This window comes from Bos indicus x Bos taurus, chromosome 6 (assembly GCF_003369695.1).
Source record: "Bos indicus x Bos taurus breed Angus x Brahman F1 hybrid chromosome 6, Bos_hybrid_MaternalHap_v2.0, whole genome shotgun sequence".
NCBI lineage: Eukaryota > Metazoa > Chordata > Mammalia > Artiodactyla > Bovidae > Bos > Bos indicus x Bos taurus.
In genome coordinates this window covers 46,064,602-46,086,902 of record NC_040081.1, presented here as the reverse complement: position 1 = coordinate 46,086,902, position 22,301 = coordinate 46,064,602, and positions in this window count along the sequence as shown.

Below are 22,301 nucleotides of genomic sequence, written 5' to 3'. Positions count from 1 at the left end.
CTGCACATCAAGTCCCGCAGATACTGTTTCCAACTTCACTGATCATAAAGGCCTCCTTCGTTAGTGAAGAAGATACATTTTGGACCCCAAGTCCATAAATCTGTGTCCCAATGTTACACACACACACACACACACATATGCTCAGTCATGTCTGCCCTGTCACTAAATTGTTGTGTGACTCCAGGGAGATCACATACCTTCTCTGGGTATCATTTCCTTCATATAAAGTGAGAGGTTGTCACACCATCTCTGTGGGACTCAGTGAGTCAGAATTTGCTATGAGCTTTTACTCTTCTATATCCTTACTCAATTTTGTTGGGTTCCCATTGTTTTTGCAATCAGAGAAACTCCCTGATGCCCAAGCACATAACCACCTCTGAGGAAGGCTTGATCTCCAGGGTGCCTCTGAGAGCAGGTGGCCAGCGTGAGAAAGAAAAGGTCTCACAGAGGAATCTGTAAACTCTCAACCCCTTCTAAGTCACAGCTGACCAGAGCAACTCACGGGAGGCTGATCCCTGGAACATAAGCCCCAGTCCCACTGACATGAAGGCATAAAAATCCACTCCCAAACCAAATTTGGCCTAGGTGAAAGGGGTACAAGCATCCTTTAAAGCCTGCTTAATGCATTATGAAGTCACTGGTGACAGCAAGCCACAATACATACTCATGGAAGGACGAAGGAATGTCTGGTGCTCGTGGGGTTAGAGAAAGTCACCAAAAACATGCTTCTGTGATTCCCTGGTGATCCAGAGGTTAAAAATCCACCTTGCAACGCAAGGGACATCCGTTCAGTCCTTGGTCCCAGATGATCCTAGATGTTGAGGGGTAACTAAGCCCAGTGTGCCATAACTACTGAGCTCACGCTTTCTGGAGCCCGCACTCCGTAACAAGAGCAGCCACTGAAACGAGAAGCCCATGAGCCCCGATGAAGAGTAGCCCCCACTCTGCAACTAGAGAACACCCACAGGCAGCAATGCAGACCCAGCACAGTCAACAATCGTATGTTAATTAATTAAAGAAAAAATAAAAGATGGTGCCATCTGTTGACCCTGGAGCTGGACCCGGGCAATTGGAGGCTCCCCTTCCCCTCCCCTGTCCCTGGAATGTGCCTTCCCCCTTGCCAGGAGTTGAGCCAAGGATTCAGCCGTGAGATAGAAACGTGGTGCCGAGGCTACTGGACTGTGCACATGACTGAGCCCAGGGAGTGCATGCATGCGTGCTAAGTCACTTCACTCAGGTCTGACTCTGCGATCCCGTGGACTGTAGCCTGCCAGACTCCTCTGTCCATGGGATTCTCCAGGCAAAAATACTGAAGTGGATAGCCATTCCCTCCTCCAAGGGACCTTCCAGACCCAGAGATCAAACCCACATCTCCTGTCTCCTACATTGATAGGCAGGTTCTTTTTTTTTTTAGGAAAGAAGAATTTTTTTTTTTTTTAATTATTGAAGGATAATTGCTTTACAGAATTTTGTTGTTTTCTGCCACCAAACATCAACATGAATCAGCCATGGGTATACATATGTCCCCTCCCTCTTGAACCTCCCTCCCACCTCCCTGCCCATCCCATCCCTCCTAAATTGTTACAGAGCCCCTGTTTGAGTTCCTTTACCACTAATGCCAGCTAGGAAGCCCAAACCCAGGGAAGGCCTTTGCATAAATTGCTAAGAGTCTGTGGGCAGGCATGGTGACCCACTCACCCCGCTGCCACCCACGCAAGTCCCCTTGCTCCATGCACCTGCTGCTAACCAGTCTGGAGGGGCTGCCTCTGTCCTCAGTGTCTTCCTGCCCTCCACCAAAGTCACTGGTTTCAGATTCACCCAGGAAGTCCTGGAGAAGCTTGCCTGCCAATCAGCATCTGGTTTCTTATTTAAATTTCAAAAGCATGTGAGGCACCATTCTCCCCATTTCACAGGTGAAGAAACTGAGGCTCAGGGGAGTGGCAATGTGGACAAGGTCTGACACCTAGTAAACAGTAGAGACTGAATGGGCTCGCTTTGAAGCCACCAGGCTGCTGTTGGGATTAGGTGACATTTAGTAGCCTAAGTAATCAGCAGCTGGTGATTTTGTTTCCTATAATGCTTCCAAGTTCCTAGTCCTGGTGCTGTACCAACCCTAAGGATGAGGAATCCCATCTCCCCTCCTCCTCACCAACCCATCACTGCCCAAGACAGTGTTCTTGCTCTGAGTTATCTGAGTGTGGAGGATTGGAGATCTGGTGTTTTGTACTTGTGTCTTGGATGTTTCTATGTTTATTTTTAGAAAGGAGCTCATACACTTTGCCACCTCACAGGGAAGCCAAGAGATACTGTCAGCCAACGAGCTTTCACCTCTTGGCCGAATGATCAAAGTATTAATGTAGATCTCTTTTCTCAGAATAATCAGAGAGGAAACAAATACAGGCCAACTGTAAAGCTTCCTGGTCCACCCCTTCGCCTGTTACCCTTCTCTCAGGTCCCCCTTTCCCGGTGGAATTTGCAGATTATCATTACCTGCATGCCAGCAGTAAGATGTCCCCATAACCCCAAATCCATCATTAGAAATGGAATGGTTTATCCTATCTCAAGGGCTTCCCTGGTGGTTCAGACGGTAAAGCGTCTGCCCGCAGTGCGGGAGACCCGGGTTCGATTCCTGTGTTGGGAAGATCCCCTGGAGAAGGAAATGGAAATCCACTCCAGCACTCTTGCCTGGAAAATCCCATAGACAGAGGAGCCTGATAGGCTACAGTCCATGGGGTCGCAAAGAGTTGGACACGACTGAGCGACTTCACTTTATCCTATCTCAAAGTCTTCGCAGGTGGCGCTAGAGGTAAAGAACCTGCCTGCCAGTGCAGGAGACATAAGAGACCTGGGTTCAATCCCTGGGTTAGGAAGATGCCCTGGAGGTGGGCATGGCAATTCACTCCAGCATTCTTGCCTGGGAAATTTCACGAACAGAGGAGCCTGGCGGGCTATAGGCAATGAGGTTGCAAAGAGTCAGAAACGACTGAATGACTTTCACTTTTTCATGTGAGTTGTAGGGTAACTGAGACATTCAGTTCATAGCAGAAAGGGAAGACGGCATGGCTCATGAGCCCGGCCGACATCACAGGGAGTAGCCAGGCCTGAGTACTCTGGGGCAGAGAGAGGTCATGCACCTCCCTGGCTTCAGATCACTGTGCAGGGCCGGAAGACCCCACACGGTACACATGCATGGGAGGGCAGAGGTCTCTGGAAAACCTACAAAATCGCCCCACAAGAGAAACAGCATTTGCACATCTGCCATGACAAAGGTCGTTTGTTCACTGAAGAAAAGCCACAAAGACCATCACTTAGCCCCTTCTACTACTTACACCCCCACCCCCACCCCTGCCATCCTCAAGAAGAGGAGATGGAACAAGGAAGTTCAGTTCAGTTTAGTCTCTCAGTCGTGTCCGACTCTCTGCGACCCCATGAACCGCAGCTCGCCAGGCCTCCCTGTCCATCACCATCTCCCGGAGTTTACCCAAACTCATGTCCATTGAGTCTGTGATGCCATCCAACCATCTCATCCTCTGTCGTCCCCTTCTCCTGCCCTCAGTCTTTCCCAACATCAGGGTCTTTTCAAATGAGTCAGCTCTTCACATCAGGTGGCCAAAATACTGGAGTTTCAGCTTCAACATCAGTCCTTCCAATGAACACCCAGGACTGATTTCCTTTAGGATGGACTGGTTGGATCTCCTTGCAGTCCAAGGGACTCTCAAGAGTCTTCTCCAACACCACGGTTCAAAAGCATCTATTCCTTGGCGCTCAGCTTTCCTTATAGTCCAACTCTCACATCCATACATGACTACTGGAAAAACCATGGAACAAGGAAGAAAGAGAGGAAAAAAGACCACCAGCTTCTTTCACACCATAGAGGTTTCACTTAGCACCTGTCTGACTCAGACAAAACTTCAAACTATGTGTGAGATAAAAGGTTTGATTTTTATCATACTAGGTACCTAAAGATGAAATTGTTCTAATGAATAAATAGGAAAAGCTATAGGATCTCCCAGAATATCATTGGGTGGGGAGATAATCTAACAGATAAGGAATGAAGACAAAGGTTGGGGAATAATAAAGCTCTTTCCTTATTGTCCCACATCCTTCAAGACACCTGTTGCATGTGAACAATGTCTGGCAAACAGGAGGTACTTAATGAAGTACAACCATTAGAAGTAATAGTTAAGACATCTAGTTCAGTTACTAACCTGGTGCAGCTGGCCTTTTCCATTTTTACTGAGAACACCCTAATCAGATTACCTTTGTAACTTATCACCCAGAAAATCATAGTGACTGTTCAACTGTCCTCCTGACCCCCAATTCGCTCTCCCCTCCAGCCTACTCTACTCTCCAGGATGAGCTTAGTTTAGCCAATATCAGAGGTAGGCATCTCACTCCCTGTCCAGGAATCTCCAGTGGCTTCTTATTCCCTAAAATCCCACTTGTTTGCTTGGCATCAATATTCCCAGCAACTGGGAGTTCATCTTCCTTTCTCATTAGTCAATTTCCTCTTCTTTTCAGAACAGAATAATTTGTTTTCCCCAAGTACTTCAGTTAGGAAATGGCAACCCACTCCAGTATTCTTGCTTGGACAATTCCATGGACAGAGGAGCCTGGTGGGCTACAGTCTGTGGGGTCGCAAAGAGTCAGATATGACTGAGTGACTGAGCATGCATGCATGTATCCAACTACTTCCTTGCCTTCATGCCTCCCCCAATTTGAGATGTTCTCCTTTTCCTTTTAGCTCTTCCTCATAAAACCTTATCATTCTTCATGGCTCAGCTTACATTATCTTCTCCATAAAATCCAAAGTCCTGTATTGGAGAGATTTCTCCCTCCTCTGAGTTCTCTAAACACTGACCCTGTGTACATGTAATTGCCCCATAAGAGTTTATTCCCCCAACCCTACTCCTCATTGCTTGCAAATGAAATGCCATTATATATAGGCTTTGATGGTATCATGTTCAAGGGGAAAAGTCTAGTTCTGAGGGGTAAATCATGGTGGATGTGTGTTAGACATGACAGTCTCATTTCCTTTTGTATGAAGTCCTAGAGCTTGGGGTGAGGGGCGGCAAGGAGAAGAACACTGAGCAGAGGGGGATCCTTTGCAGAATAAAATTAGGGTGCAAGAGAGCATAATATGACTTAAAGACCCTGAGTCCCATTTGCAATTCACTACCCTAATTCTGTGTGGACTCAATAAAACTGAAAGGCTTAGTGCAATGGGAGGCCCATTTCAAGGCTGGTTAAAGTGACTTTCGATACCCAGGCCTGAGAAAGATATTGTTCAGCCAGTATTCTTTCTCTTGACACTACTACCTCCTCCATAGGAGGCTTTTACTTTCCTGCCCCACAGATATTGGGATCGGCCTTGTGACTTGCTATGGCTAAAATAATTTGGGGGCAGGGAAGTGACAGTGAGCAAGTTTGAGCCTATGACTGAAGAAGTGTTGAGGGTTTCCATTTACTCCTCAGTTTGCAGCTGGTCCAAAGATGATAGACACATGGAGCACAGCTGGACTCCACCCACAGCTTGGAACCAAGCCCAGCAGAGCCTAGCACAGATCAGCTGCAGCCAAGTTGACCAACAGACAATTGAGCAAGAAATATATTGTTATATATTGTTGTATATTGCTGAGGTTTGGAAGATTTGTTTTGCAGCTTTACTGCAGCAATATCTGACTGATGCTTTGCTCTTTTCCTGTTTCCTACCACCTTTCTCTGTGTGTCTTCTCTCCTTTCTCCTCTGTCTTCTCTCTATCAAAGTATTTCTTTTTCAAAAAGTTTTATTGGAGTATAGTTGATTTACAATGTTGTATCCGTTCCAGGTGTACAGCAAAGTGAATCAATTATACATATACATACAGCTATCAAAATATTTCAATCTAAAAAATCAGCTTATCTCTTAGACTGAATTTTAGTTACACACTTTCTTTTTCCAAATATATACACACACACTCACACATATATATGGGTTTCAATTCATTGTCTCTTTTCAAAAAGAAAGACTTTACTATTAGGACTTCAGGAGTCAGTAACCAAGTGAGAAAGGCTACAGCCTGGAATCTGTTTTATAGGTCCCCTGATTTCACACTTCTCGCAGCCTAGGTTGAAACAGACCCCAACCAATAGCTGATTTTTCAAGAAGACGCAAAATACTGAAAGAAGGGTTCAGCAAAAGGTGCATATCTGCTTCATTCCATCGTTTACGCTAATGAAGTGGCAGCATGGATCGGTGATTCCAGCCACCCAACCCCTCCCTAAAGCTTGGCCAGCTCTGCAGTCCAAATGGCAGCATGTGTTGGGGAAGATGATTAATGTTAGCAGAAGGCTCCGGAGAATCTCTCAGGAACCTTTTGTTTATTAAATATAAAAATCTATGTTTAAATATAATGTCAAAGGTACGACACAGACCAGCATGATCTAAGACAGACCACTGCCTCCAATCTTCAACAACTAGATGTTCTTCGAGTTCTGGCTTCTAGGCTCAAAGCATCTAAAGATTTTCCAGGGAGCCTCAAACTACTCAACAAAGAGGTCATAGAGGTTGACAGAGCCCATCTATTTCTGTCCATCATCTGTTCCTAATTGCAGAGGCGGTGGCTTTCATGGTGGGGTCCAGTATGTAGTTGGGTCTGGGTCACTTTCCATGGAAGGCAGCTATTCCTGACTGCTACTGGGCCTGGGATAAGCACACGGCTCTGTTCTGCATGGAACTCAGACCTCATGCTCACCTGCCCACTCCTTTAATTCAGAGCTATGGTGAACCTTCTGGGTGGTGGGCCTGGGTTCAGGACGCGGAGGCACATGGATTACACACAGTGCCCACGTCTGTCGATTAGACTCTGGAGGAGGAGACACAGACCACTCACAGGTAAACACAGAGGAAGAAAATAAAACAGGGTGATATGATACATGTGAATAACAGGGGGTACATCACAATTAGGTGGGGTGCTCAGGGAATACTAGAAGCAGGAGCTTCCAAGCTGCCTACCCTGTTACACTATTTAAGCACTTTGTGTCTGTTTGTTGTTGTTCGGTCACTCAGTCCTGTCTGACTCTTTGGGACCCCATGGACTGCAGCACACCTGGCTTCCCTGTCCTTCACTGTCTCCTAGAGTTTGCTCAAACTCATGTCCATCCCATTGAGTCGGTGATGCCATCCAACCATCTCATCCTCTGTTGCTCCCTTCTCCTCCTTCCCTCAACCTTTCCCAGTATCAGGGTCTTTTCCAATGAGTCGGCTCTTCGCATCAGGTGGCCAAAGTATTGGAGCTTCAGCTTCAGCATCAATCCTTCCAATGAATATTCAGGACTGATTTCCTTTAGGATGGACTGGTTGGATCTCCTTGCAGTCCAAGGGACTCTCAAGAGTCTTCTCCAACACCACAGTTCAAAAGCATCACTTCTTTGGCAGTCAGCTTTCTTTATAGTCCAACTCTCACATCCATACATGACTACTGGAAAAACCATAGCTTTGACTATATGGACTTTTGTCGGCAAAGTAATGTCTCTGCTTTTTAATATGCTGTCTAGGTTTGTCTTAGCTTTTCTTCCAAGGAGCAAACGTCTTTTAATTTCATGGAGGCAGTCACCATTTGCAGTGATTTTGGAGTCCAAGAAAATGAAGTCTGTCACTGTTTCCAGTTTTCCCCCATCTATTTGCCATCAAGTGTTGGGACCGAATGCCATGATCTTAGTTCGTGTCTATTACCACCTTTAGTTTTCCCAGCAACAGTACGGGGAAGGTATGATGACTCTCCTTTTACAAATGAGGAGACCAAGGCACAGAGACATGAAGTAACTCTCTCGGGATCACACAGCCAATAAGGAGAGGTGCTGGAGGCATGCCGAGGGGTTGGCACTGCAGTCTAGACACACTCTCACCCATATGAGACATATTGCCTCTCAGAATGGGTGACAGTGGGGCAGAAGTCTGTGATAGAAGGGGCCAGCCATGTCAAGGTCTGAGCAAGAGTGTCCTCCTCAGGTGGACGAGGAGACCAGCACAGTCCTCTAGAACCTGAGTGAATGCAGTGAGAAGTAGCAGCTTTGGGATGTTTCCACTCTGTGGTGTTATTGCTCATTCAGGTGACACCTATTCTGCTAAAACTTCATAAGGACTTGTGTTCACCTTACGTCCTAATGCCTTATGCAGTGTTTAATTCATTTGTTGTTGTTGTTTAGTCTTTAAGTTGTGTCTGACTCTTTTGTGATCCCATGGACTGTCGCCTGCTAGGCTCCTCTCTCCAGAATTCTCCAGGCATAAATACTGGAGTGGGTTACCATTTCCTTCTCTTGGGGATTTCCCAACCCAGGGACTGAACCTTTATCTCCTGCATTGGCAGGCAGATTTTTTACCACCGAGTGACCAGGGAAGCCTGTTTAATTCATGGATATATTTAGTAATTCTTTTTTGGATCAATGAATGTGCTTTTTCGTTTTAACTAATTAATGAATAAGCACTGGACCAATCCAATGTTGGTTTGAATCTTAAATCCTTCACCTGTTAACTGTTCAACCTTGGGCAAATAACCAACTTCTCTGATCCTCATTGTCATTTTCTGTATGGTGGGGATAATAAAATAATCCCAAGGTTGGTTATTGAGAGGGTTAAATGAAATAGCTTTTGTAAAGAGTTGAGAGCAAGGTCACCAAAGGATTGGTCCTACAGAAATGTCCAGCTTTCTTTCTCCACTGCAAACAAGACCGGGGTTTTTCCATGGCATGAACCCACTGTAGAATCTAGCATTGAAAGGGACTCCTTGCTACCTGAAGTGTGGTCCAAGGACTAGCCCATTAGAATCCCACAGGAGCTTGCTAGAAATAAATAAGCTCAGGCCCCAACCCAGACCTACTGATTAGAACTTCTGGAGGAGAGGACTGGTTACTTGTGAAAGCGCCTCTCTCCATCCCAGGTGATTCTTACCATCAAAGAGAACGCTGAGCCTGCTCCAGTCCAAGGGTCTGTATCTTTCCTACTGCTTCAGCCCTACTCTGGTGCTTGCTGCCTAGTCCGGGTTTCTGAACATTGCTGCTAACCTGTTTCCTGCCCATGCTTTCACACCTTCCAGTCCTAGCTGCATCCCACCCCCGCCCCACTGGATTGACAACCACCCACCCCATGAGATGTCCACGCTGGACCAATCAACTGGGCTTCGGGGGTCCAGGGAAGCATCTCACAACACAGGAGCCCGAGCCTGGCTGGCTTGCTGACCAGTAAGGGGCCTTCTCTCTACTGTCCTCCTGGCTCACCTGCTATACCTGAGGAAACAGCACGGAACAGCATTCTGACTGGCAGTGCGAGGCAGCCTCAGGTCTGAATCTCAACCATGTCAACACACCCTGAAGACAGAGGTAAAAGAGAGGGTCACTTCCTACTCACCTGTCAAACATTTTCCAGGCTTGTCTATGCCTGTTGCACATTAATCAACTTTGATGCCTGGGTGTCATAAAACTGTTTTTTTTTTTTTTTTCGTTATTAAGATATGATTAAACCTTCCAGAAACTGCATTGTCTTCTTAGCTGGTGCAGACCTCCCTTTAGTGAGGTGTGGAACCTGCTTCTCAGTCTCAGTGGTTGTACTCATTTTGCGTTTTCGGGGAGCTGAAATAAGGATGCTTTCCACACCACCCTGTAAGTCCTGGCTTTGCACCTCGGCACACCTGCTTTCAGCATCGTTGAGGGACCATCTCTGTCAAGATGACAACCCAAGTGATGGCACAGAACATAACTTCAGAATGGTGGTGACCCCATCTGCCATGATGACTCCACCCGGCACAACAGGGGGTTTCGATGTGTATTTCTTAATTAATGCCAAAAAGCATAGAGATGTAAATGAACTTTACAAAGATGCTCATCAAGATGAGGACTGGAGACTGGACATTTTTATCCAGAGCTGTTTACCTTTAAACCTTCACTGCTCTGGCAGACGCTCATTTTCTGTTCCAGGAAACTCAATGTCCCAGGCCAAGTTCAAACTTGCTGCCATCTACTGGCCAACCCTTAACATTACATTTACCTGCATATACTTAAATTTTAACCAAGCCCATTGAAAAGACCCTGATGCTGGGAAAGATTGAGGGCAGGAGGAGGAGGGAGGACAGGGAGGAGAGGGGACGACAGAAGATGAGATGGTTGGATGGCATCACTGACATAATGGACATGAGTTTGGGTAAATTCCGGGAGTTGGTGATGGACAGGGAGGCCTGGCGTCCTGCGGTCCATGGGGTCACAAAGAGTCGGACACGACTGAGCAACTGAACTGAACCGAACCGATGTGTAACTTAAAACATTTGCTGAAAGTTATGGAAACATGAACTTGGTAGTAATATTCCATCTCAAGAAAATAAACATAAACTGTTTTGTATCAGGTGTTTTAAAAGCTTAAATTGTAAATCAGAACACAATGAAATTTACAATCAAAAATTATGTTATACCCTCAATGGATGAATATGTTGCTTCTATTGGGTTTTATGGCTACTACTTCATAATCTGTGAGTTTGGGAAAAATCAAATTCTGAAAGTCAGAGAACATCTCCTGAAGATACTCAAGACTATAGTGTATACATGCAGGAAAGTGCAGTAGAAACAGCTGCCCACTCCATATAAGATGCTGCTGCTGCTGCTACGTCACTTCAGTCGTGTCCAACTCTGTGTGACCCCATAGACGGAAGCCCACCAGGCTCCTCCGTCCCTGGGATTCTCCAGGCATGAACACTGGAGTGGGCTGCCATTTCCTTCTCCAATGTAGGAAAGTGAAAAGTGAAAGTGAAGTCTAGGAAGTCCATTTTCGCTGCCCCACACTGAGAAAGAGCATGCTTGTGTGTGTGTGTGTGTATTTGACATACTTTTTTAATATCTGAACTGCAAACACTGGAGAACAATAGATCACCTAGCATTGCTTGGTGCGTATGAGAGGTAAGTTGGGTCTATAAGTAAAAATCCTTAAAAAAAAAAAAAAAAAAACACAGACACACAAACCTCTGATTTCAAAGATTTTTCTAAGACTCAGTATGGCTTGGGACTGGCCATCAAAAAACATGGTTCTGGAATGGGCCCTGAGGTTTACACTGATGGACCCAAAGTCTGGCTGGTGGTTCTTTAGACTGCTCAGAATTGCCACTGCCCCACAGGACCACAGAGACCCCTTCTGGGCAGGCAGGCAGAATTGTCTCTGAGAATTAATGTTTGTCCTTGAGAATAGAACAGTGTGTGTGTATGAGCGCGCGCACATGTGTGTTTGAGTTGCCTCTTGGACAACTGCTCGTTGGCAGGGATCACCAAAGTCCCCCTCGCCCAGTCACCTGCTGAGCAATCCCCACAGAGTGCATTCATTCTACAAATTCATCCACTAGTATTTATGGAACAGTCACAGACCCTGTTCTAGGCTCTGGGGGACACGGCAGTGAACACGGCAGACACTGCTTCCCTTCTCTCGGGTCTTGCCTTCTAGCAGGAGAGAAAGGCAATGTACAAGTGCAGAGACTCAGGAGCAGTAGGGGCTACACAGAAAATAAAACAGGAAATGAGATGGAGTGCGAATGCAGGAGAGAGACTTATTGGACTGGCCGTCTTTTTCTCAAAGAACAAACACCCGAGTGAAGTGAGGGAGACAGCTATGTGAAGGTCTGGGAAGAGTGATCCAGGCAGGATAGCAGGTTCAAAAGCCTAGCAGTGCAAACTTCTTGGCATGTTTGAGGAACAAAAAAACAATTGCATGTCGCATACCTAACCTCAAATAATCATCCCAAAGACCCTAAGAAATAAGCACTAGTATTATCCCCATTTTACAGATGAAGAAGCTGAGGTTTAAAGAGGTTAAGTAACTTGTCCGAGATCATCATTCAGCCAGCAAACGGCAGAGCTAGGCAAGGAACTGGGGTATCTGGTTGCAGAGTCCAGGCTCTTAAGAATTTGAATGGATATGAGAAGCAAGTGCCAGGTATTACCTGGAAGAGCTGTGGGGTGGGAGTGGTGAGTATGGGTAGAAGATAGAACCCAGCACAAAACCAGCCTTTGAGGATAAAGGGTGCTTTCTCTTCCTCTTGGAAAGACTTGTAGAAGAGACTCTTTCATAAGAGGGTGCATCAGAAGTCAGGAAAGGAAAAGCTGTGCCTAGGGGTCTCCAATGAAATGTATTTGTGTGTCTGTGTGTTTTCTCTTGTATCACTATGGGGACAGTCACATTGAGTGTGTCATTTTAAATTCCTCTCCACTTAGACTCATGAGTCTTAACAACCTGGCTCCTTGGTGGAGTTTGAGGGTTTGTGCAGCTCCGTGGGGACTGGCATGGGTGAGTGGGGCCCCCACACCCTTGCCCCCCAGGTAGGTGAGAAGGTAAAGACAGGTGGTTCTCAGGATCCAGGGGAGAACAGAGAGAGCCCTGTGGCCTGCAGCTGAGCTGACCATGAACATAAGACAAAGAATTTCTTTTCCAAATGTCCTGAGAGTATAGCCCTTGGAGGGAGGGTGGTGCCTAGGTCTTACCATCTCATCCTAGAACCTGAGATTTTGGAGAACAGTGGTGTCTTCTATGTCACACACCAGCCCCCAGCCCCCAGCCCCCAGAACCTAGCACAGGTCCTGGCAGGCAGCAGGCACTTAGTAAACAGGTGTAATTCGGATATGTAATACATCTATTAGGAAACTTCTGTTGCAAGGGGCAGAAAAGTTCTGATTTAAGCCCAAAGAAAATTTCTTTACCTGGTAACAAGAGGACTGGGAACTAGACTGGGCTTTTCACCCAAAGGACATGGGGCTTCTACGGCAAACCCAGAACTCTATGTGTGCCAGGTCTGAGCTCAGGCTTCCATGAATTTGTTTCATTCTCAGGTTAAGATGGTGGCACCAGCTTCAGCCCTCATCCAACCTCCCAAGAGAAAGACAGAGTCCTGGGAATCACTCTGATTGGACCAGCCCTGAGCTAATCACCATGGGCAGCAAAATGCCACATCTTGATTTGGCTCCATCTAGGTCATGTGGTTCACCGCAGATTCCTGAATCACTGCCCCACACCGACCTCAAGGATGAGCAGAGAGGAAGAGGAAGATCCTCTATGAACACCTTATACCGGGAAGAAGGGGCAAGGGCTGCTGGGGAGGAAATACAAATGATCTATGCCATTGAGACAAGGAGATGGAAATAATAGCAATAATAATAGCAAACATTTATAGAGGGCTAACTTCTACTGGGTTGCATTCCCTTTACAGGTATTAAAGCAGTTCTGACAACAATGCTATGGGCAGGCGGTATCAATAGTCCTCACTTCAAAGAAGAAGACATTTAGGTTAATTAGCTTTCTCAAGTTCAGACAGCCTCAAAGTGGCAGAACCAGGAATCAGACCCAGGCATCCAGCCACAAAGTCCAGGCACTCAAGCACAGCCTATGTAAAAATGGCTGAGAAAGGCCAGAAAGGGGACGACTTAATAGGCAGCCTTGCAGCCGACCCCCACTGCCAAATACAGCCCTGACCCATAGTAGATATTGACCACTTGTCAATTGAAGAAATGGTGCCCTGGTCTCACCCACATGCATTTGACATTCTCAGACTGTAAGTGATTTGATTTCTGGGAAAATACTTAAGACACAGCTTCCGTATCTTCTTAGGCTAGAGATTCATGGTGGGTGCTAACATTTTTATTTTTAGGGGAAAATGAAGAAGAGATCATGACCAGAAGAAATATCCTCTCCACCCCAGCTTATGGAGGAATCTTATTCTTTTATCTACCTGGGGCAGACATTCCAGAAATGGCTTTTCTGTGGGGGCTTTTCTCGATACCATTTCTCTCCTCTGCTCTTCTGGGAAAGCTTTCTTCAGATACCATACCTAAATTTGCCAAACAGTGGATGGGGCTGCAGGATCCCATGTCCTGGAGGACTCAAGATGGAAGCAGGCACCTGCCCAACAGAGCACAGGTGAGGGTTCTGGGTCCCAGAGTGGTGGGTACTGAGAAAGCCTGTGGTCTGGACTTGACCCTCCCCTGACCAGCGTGTCTGCAGCGTGTCTGGAACTGTCAGCCATGCTGGCTGGTGCGTCTCATCTACGTAGCCCCTGTGCTAGGATCCAAACTGGACCACCAGGGATGGGAGTGATACCTACAGCACTCACTCATTCATTCATTCATCCACTCACTCACTCACTCCCTTATCAATCCTTTCACGGATGCTTCTTTGAACACTTACCAAGTTCTAATCACTCTTCGAGTAGTGAGGGCATTAAAAGAGGAGGACGAAGATTCTACCCCCACATCCTCCTCTCACAAGATACCTCCTCTTTCTCCTGTGCAGCTGAGATTCTTGAGAGGTCAGGCATTAACCAGATAATCACACACATCGTTGAAAGGACCAGGAGCTAAGAGAGCAAGTAAGCAGGCAGCTGGCAGGGGTAGGGCTGGCAATGGACGAGGGGGTAACAGCAGACAGCCCCCAGGAGAAGAGACATTTGGGCTGACCTCAGTAGAGTGAGTGAGAGTTCAAGGCAAAGTGGGTTGAGGGGAAAAGCATTCAGGCAGAGACAAGAGCTGGGGCAGAGGTGGTGCAGAGATCAGAGTGGGGAGGAGAGACGAGGCCAGAGAGACAGGAGGGGCCTGACCCTGCAGGACTTTGTAGAATTTGGGGGGAATTTTGTCTTTCCTAGAGGACACGAAAATCTAGTACTGGGTAATGGAAAGAGATGAGATTCAATTTCTATGTTCCAAAGTCCCACTGGCTGTTATGTGGAAAGCCAGAGTGGATAAAGGAAAAACAATTAAGAGGCTCCTGGAGAAATTCACACAAGAGGTGATGGAGGTTTGGACATGACTGACGGCCTTGGAAAGAGGTAGCATGGACAGAGTGGAGAAATGGTTTGGACCCAAGTCAACAAGACAGCTCTGTGACCAGAGCAGAAATGTGCTTTCTATGCAACCTGTCCCATCCAGGACAATCATAAGACTCCACAGACCTGAAACACTTGTCCTTGAGGCCCTATCCCATATTCATATAAAATATCCACATCCCATGTCAAACATGGGTTTGCAGGGGTTTTTTTTTTTGGTAGTTTTAATTGAAAATATTTTAATCATTTTGCCTTTCAAATTATCTAGTCCATGTAAACTATTACATTTAGAATGGATAAGCTACAAGGTCCTAAGGTATAGCACAGGGAACTATATTGTGGACTTAATAATTATTCACCTAGAAGTTGAGAGCTATGTTTTATTCAGTGGAAATTTTTAGGACTTCAGAGAACTGCTCCAAAGAGGCAAGTAGAGGAGCCACGTTATATAGAAGTTTTGCAAGAAAGGGCATGCAGTGAGAACATTAAAAGATTAATTAAAGAAAACCAGATATCCCAAGTTAAGGAACTCAGTGCTTTGCTATATATGGGAAGGTCTGGGCTTACTGAAATCATCCCTTTGATATGCACCCCAGCTCTCTGGGGCCAGTATGCTGTGTTTTCACATCCTGAGTTTCCTCAGAGCTCACTGGCTTACCATCCATGGTGGCTGCAATCCCTGATGACTATGACCTCCTTTGTTTACTGATATGGCAGGAAGTATTCCATTTCTCAATACTCAATATCCTGTGACAAACCATAATGGAATAGAATATAAAAAAAATGTATATATGTATAACCAAGTCACCTTGCTGTACAGCAGAGATTGGCACACATTGTAAGTGAACTATATTTCAATTTTTTAAAAAGTGAAAAAAAAAAGTACCTGTAAAATTAATATTTTTGCAATTTGCAATTTGTTTCTTGGCGATCATCAAGCAAACCCCAAAATCCTACCCAAGGGAGAAAATCAAACCTACAAATTGTTTCCAATATAATCAACATGTTTGAATGTTACACTGGATAGTAAATTAGATCGACACCTTCACACAGGCCATATTTGACCTATGACCTGACCTTTGCTGAGGGCAGATTTTCCACATTTCTTTTATTCTGGGTGTGGCTATAGTGTTGATTTACTCAATGTACACAATTTTGAAAACACTGCCTTGGCATTTTTTCACTTAAAAAGATTTATTGGGGTATCATTTAAATCTAGTAAACTTTATTCTTTTTATGTGCATAATTCTATGGGTTTGACAAATATGTGGAGTTGTGTGTGGCTACAATCAAGATATGAAATATTTTCCTCCCCCACCAGAAGTTCCCTGGAGCCCTTTCTGTACTGAACCCTCCACCCTTCCCCAGTCCCTGGCAACCACTGGTGTGATGTCTGTGTCCCCGGTCTTGCCTTGTCTGGGTCCTATGATGGAATCACAGAATGTGGAGCCTTTTGTGCCTGACTTCTTTCACACGCACATGCACACACTGTGCGCGTATCGTTGGTCTGTTGCTTTTTGCTGCTAAGTCGTGCACCCCACTCCAGTACTCTTGCCTGGAAAATCCCATGGACGGAGGAGCCTGGTGGGCTGCAGTCCATGGGGTCGCTAAGGACACGACTGAGCGACATCACTTGGACTTTTCACTTTCATGCTTTGGAGAAGGAAATGGCAACCCACTCCAGTATTCTTGCCTGGAGAATCCCAGGGATGGGGGAGCCTGGTGGGCTGCCGTCTATGGGGTCGCACGGGGTCGGACACGACTGAAGCAACTTCGCAGCAGCAGCAGCATTTCCTTGTGTGAAGAATTACCATGAACTTGTTTATTTCTTATAAATTTATTTCTAGAAACTTATCCTGTCATAATTCTGGAGGCCAGGCCCATGCCCTCTCCTCATCTCTGGGAGGTTTGTTTATCTCCTCCAGCTTCTGGAGGCACCAGGGGGTCCCATGGCTTGTAGTTCCATCACTGCAGTCTGCCTCCATCCTCCCATGCCCTCCTCCTCTCTCCTTCTTGTCCTTGGATATGGGATCCACTTGAGAATCCAGTGTGAATACATCTGGTGGTGGTATAGTCACGAAGTAGTATTCAAGTCTTTGAGACCCCATAGACCGTCGCCAACTAGAATTCGATTCTTTGAGATCCCATGGACTGTAGCCCTCCAGGCTCCTCCATCCATGGAATTTCCCAGGCAAAAATACTGGAGTGGGTTGCTGTTTCCTTCTCCGGGGGATCTTCCCCACCCAGAGATTGAACCTGGGTCTGCAGCATTGCAGGCGGATTCTTTACCAACTGAGCCACCAGCGAATTATATCTGCAAAGATTCTTTTTCCAAAAAAGGACACCTTCACAGTTTTAAGGAGCAGCACACAGATATGACCTCTGGGGGCCGCCATTTAACCTATTACATAGGATAGACCACAGCTTGTTCTATTCTCTCACCAGCTGATGGGCATTTGTGGTTTCCGGTTTGAGGAGGCTATTAACGGCCCGCTCTGAATACCCACACATCTTAGCACAGACCCATGCTCTCTTTTCTCCTGGCTGCAGGACAAGAGGGTCATTCCTCTACCTGGTAACACAGGACATGCTTTAAAGCGTGGTAGTAGCCTGCCCCTCTCTGTCCATCTCTGAGCCGCTGTGCCTGGGGACCTGAGCATACCCCAGCCTCACCCCAAGTCTGGTCTTGCCTACAGCTCCAGATGAGTTCGGGTCCAGGTCCTAGTCCCTTGCCCTTGTTGAGTCAAGAACCTTTAGATAAATGGACTTTGGAGAGGAAGAGCCCCAGCAGGGCCGGGGACTGAAGCTCATTTCCCCGGCTTTGCTTCCTGGAACACCAGCCTCTGGCCTCAGACAAGGCAGTTTCTCTTCCTGTCACTGTCCCTGTCCTAGTGTCCAGGGCAGGCTCCGGAAGCAAGACACACAGGGTCCTGTGGAACTGCATGCCTCGGCCACCCACCAGGGACCATGACGCGCTGACCCAGACGGGCTGACTGGGACCCGCTGAGAGGCAATTTTATCATCAAGCTGTAACTTCGTTATCTCCAATAATAAATGAACAGTCGATATTGCTAATACCCTCAGACTCCCCCACTGAGCCTGACTTCTGTTTGGCTACACATGTCCTCCTGTGGGTTCAAAGGAGCCTTTTGTTTAACATCAACATTTGCTTCTGAACTCTTTTCACGTATTTATTTTTCACTGTTTGCGTCTGCTTGTCCTTGCCCAGTGTGGGAACACCCGGATGAGAGGCCCTTTGGTTCTAAGGCCTTCCGCCCTGTGAGATCCCACACACCTGGGTGACCCTCAATACCTGCTTATCTCGCTGACTAGGACACCTTCAAGCTCCCTGAGATTAAAGTCAAGGAATTTGTTTACAAAAAAGGCTTGCTGGTGACCTCACCTGTTCCCCAGGGAAGGCTGCCTGCTCCCCTGCAGGGGAGAAGGATCTTGTCGGGGCTGGGAACTGGGGAGCAATGGGAGGCCCAATTCAGTCTTCACCTCCTGCTTGAATTCTATGTCCTTGAACTTCTGCTGTACTGCAATACTAACTCAGCCAGTCACTGCTGTGCAGAGTATGGTCCCTTCCAGGATTCATTCCATCCATTAAAAAAAGTCCCTTTCTGAGACTCACAGGCTTAGAGATGGAACTTACAGTGGTGAGGGAGCAGGATGAGGGGAAAGGTTAGGTAGTTTGAGATGGACATGTACACACTGCTATATTTAACATAGTTAACCAACAAGGCCCTACTGTGTGGCACAGGGAACTCCGCTCCATGTTCTGTGGCAGCCTGGATGGGAGGGGAGTTTTGGAGAGAATGGATACATGTATGTGTACAGCTGGGTCCCTTAGCTGTTTACCTGAACCTATCACAACATTGTTAACTGGCTACCCCCCCAACACAAAATAAAAAGTTAAAAAAAAAAAGAACAACAACAACAAAGCCCCTTTCTAACCATCTGAGTTGAAATGCCTGGGTTTTTTGCAGGAATTCAAAATCCTAACAGAGTCAACTTCTACAGGAGAGATGGAGAAATCTGCCTAGTTTCCTCTCAGTTCAACTTTTATCTTCTCCACTACTCCAGGGGACCTCCTGAATTCTGTGCAGCTTAATTCACAATGACAGACATGGTTTCTGGGAAGCTGAAAACAGGGAGTGTTCACCCTTCTCACTAGAGAATTCAGGTGACTGTTCAGACACGGGTAACCTTCCCTCATCTCCTCCACGGGGGAGAAACCCCAGAGGGGTGAAAATCAAGGTGGCTCCAAATGTAATGAGGGCCTGCCTCTTTTCTTCCAAGCCACTGCCTCCCACCTAAAGACGTGGCTGCATTTCCATGGGACCCAGATCAAACTTAGCATTATGTGAATGTGAACTTTATGCCAGCAATTTCACATAGCTCCTTGCATTTTTATGTTTATTATGAGAAATGGGGTATTTCCTGCCATATCTGTCAGTAAACAAGGATGTCAGTCATTGAAATTGCAGCCCTTCAGTGTGAACTGATGAAGGCACTCGGGAGGAATACCTGAGATCTAGCAGCCATCAGACCTGATGTGAAGAGCTAACTCGCTGGGAAAGACCCTGAGTGAGGCTGGGAAAGATTGAGGGCAGGAGGCAACAGACAATGAGACGGTTGGATGGCATCACTGACTCAATGGACATGAGTTTGAGCAAATTCCAGGAGACAGTGAAGGACAGGGAAGCCTGGCATGTGTCCATGGGGTCACAGAGTTGAACACAACTTAGGGACTGAAGAGCAGCAAAGCAGTCATCAGAATACAGCCACTCCCTGTAGTGAGCCCCAAGGAAGCTGAGAATGTGAAAAATAGAATACTGGCCGCAGACAGCTTTCAGTGATCCCAAACTCACCTCTTCCTGTATAGACAAAAGTGCTAAGTTCCTTAACTTGGGTTATCTACCTTCTTTAATTAACAATAATCTTTTGATGTTCAGATTACCTGCCCTTTGTTGCAAAACTTGTATGTAACCTGGCTTCTTCCCCTCGCCTCAGAGCAGTTCTCTGAAGTCCTGAAAATTCTCAAGTAAAACATAACTCTCAACTTTTAGGTTGTGAATATTTTTTAAGTCAACAGCCTCAATGAAGCAGATATCATCTTTTTTTTTTTTTTTCTTTTACTGAGGAGGAAACAGATATGAGATTTAGAGAAATAAAGTGAGGTGTCCAAGACCCTAAAGCTAGCCAGCAGTGAAAGAGGAAATCTGAACTTCCGCCCAAGTCTTTGCATCTCTCATGCTCATATTCCTTTCCCAGCCATGCTACCTTCTCCAGCTCAGACATAATTCAGTGTGCTTTTGAACAAGATAGGCTCTCTGAGCCTCGGTGTCCTTGTCTATGAAGTGGGAATGTTAAGTCTTGCTCCCCAGTGTTCTTGAGAGCTTTAGAAATGCGATCCAACAGGTAAAAAATTTAGCATAATTCCTAGAACATAAATGTTCAGCGAGTAGCACCAACTTCTGTTTTCTAGTATTAGCATTCAAGCTTTTGATGGTAGGGTCAGATCATAGAATCTTCCAGCTAGACGCTCCTCAAGACTATCTGTTACAGTCCCCTCACTTTACAGATGAGGAGATAGAGGTCAAGGAGGTTAGGTGAACCTCCTGTGGTCAGGCAACGTGTTATTCACATACTGAGTCCATGTTCATGCTCTTGCAAGTACAGGTTCAAATGCATCACTGTTGATTTCTAGAAGAAAGAAATGTTTATATCTTGTTCTCTGAGCTTCTTGGCTGCATTCCAGGCTATTCAGGGTTGTTCTTGTTTTGTATCAAATCACAATTGAGAAAAAGTTGTAAAGGAAAGGCAGATATGGGTCAACACTCCTTGACCTATGGTTCTCAATATGAGGTCTTTAGATCAGCATCACATAGAAACTTGTTAGAAATGCAATTTCTTGGGTCCCCAATCCAGACCTCCTGAGTCAGAAACTCTCTTAAAATGGATCTTATGACAAATACTTCATCTGAAAATACTGTATTCATAAAGTATACCAAGAACACAATTTAAGAAAAAAAGAACAAGAAAGAGCTTTTGAAGACTTAAAATGAGAGCCAAGATGGATAAAACACAAAGAAGGGCTGGAAGGAAAAGTAGAGGAAATCTCTCTGAAAAATGAAATAAAAAGACAAAGAAATGGAAAACAGGAAAAAGATAAGAAAATCAAAGAAGCAATCAGGGTAGTAGATTGGGAGGGTCATCTGACTGGTAGAGAGATCACCATGGGAGGAGTAAGGCTGGGGAGGAGGGGATGGGTCTTGGCCCTGGGACTATCAAAAGTTTGCAGGTTGGGGAGCTGAGAAGGAACCAGCAAGGCAGACTGAGAAGGCAGCCGGAAAGTTTGGTGTCCCAGAGGCCATGAGAACAGAGAATTTCAAAACTGAAGAGGTAATCAGCTGTGTCAAAGGAGTGAGCAAGAGGGATGGGCACTGTTTCAAAGCAACACAGTAATGAACCACTCACAGTGAGCAAACAAAACACGGGCTTGCAAGCATTTCTTTCTGATAACTCAGGAAACAAAGTATTTCATGGGCTTTAACATATTGCTTTCTAGCATTTAAAATATCTCCACATTTGTGACAAAGGTTAAATAGGAAAAAAAAAACACAAAAGCAAAGTTTTTTCGCACTGACCCACAAAGCCAAGTCTCTCTGCTTGTCCTCAGTGACCCAGTCTCCAGGGATTATGCCCAAAGCTCTGCTCTCTACGCACACTTGGCTAGTGTTCAGACCACACGATAGACAAAGTTAAACATCACGTTCCAAAAAAAGACTCCTTGGTTTGGTTGAAGTACTATCAGAGCAGGGTGTGGTTTTGTGTGTGTGTGTGTGTGTGTGTACATGTGCACACCTTTGTGTCCGTAACATTTCTGATGATCTGTTTTGCTTCTCTGATCACCTTGAGTCTACAGTCCTATCCCCTAGAAGGACCGTGTGCATCGTCTGCTCCATTTGGACCTACAATCACAGGAAGGAGAAAACAGTCTTCCTAGAGGCAGGCCACAGAGAAGCAGAGAAACTTAAGGCGAAGGGTCTGCCTCTCTCAGCTCTGAGAGTTGTCTGTGAATCTCATTAGCAGCTGGACACCACTTATTTGAGTTTTAGGTTTCTGTGATAATTTTCTGAATTTGCACAACTGCACAGGAGTAAGGGAACCCAATTAAAAGTAGACTCCCCTTGCCCCAATCAGTTTTAAAACTCTTTCAGCATTCCTCTGACTCCTGGCTACAGCAATTCACCAAAGATGCTCGAAGATCTCTGGACGTTATGACCCGTGATCATGTAATGATCATGTAATGATCATATGAACATTTTGATCTTCATCAGCATGGACAGCAGAATCTGATGAGTCCATTTGCAATTTGGTGTAGCAGGTCTTCTCAAGGGTAGAGAGAAATCTTGACCCTGTACTTCAAAAACAGTAAGGCTAATTTTCAAACCATTTGTGAGTTAATGCTGACTG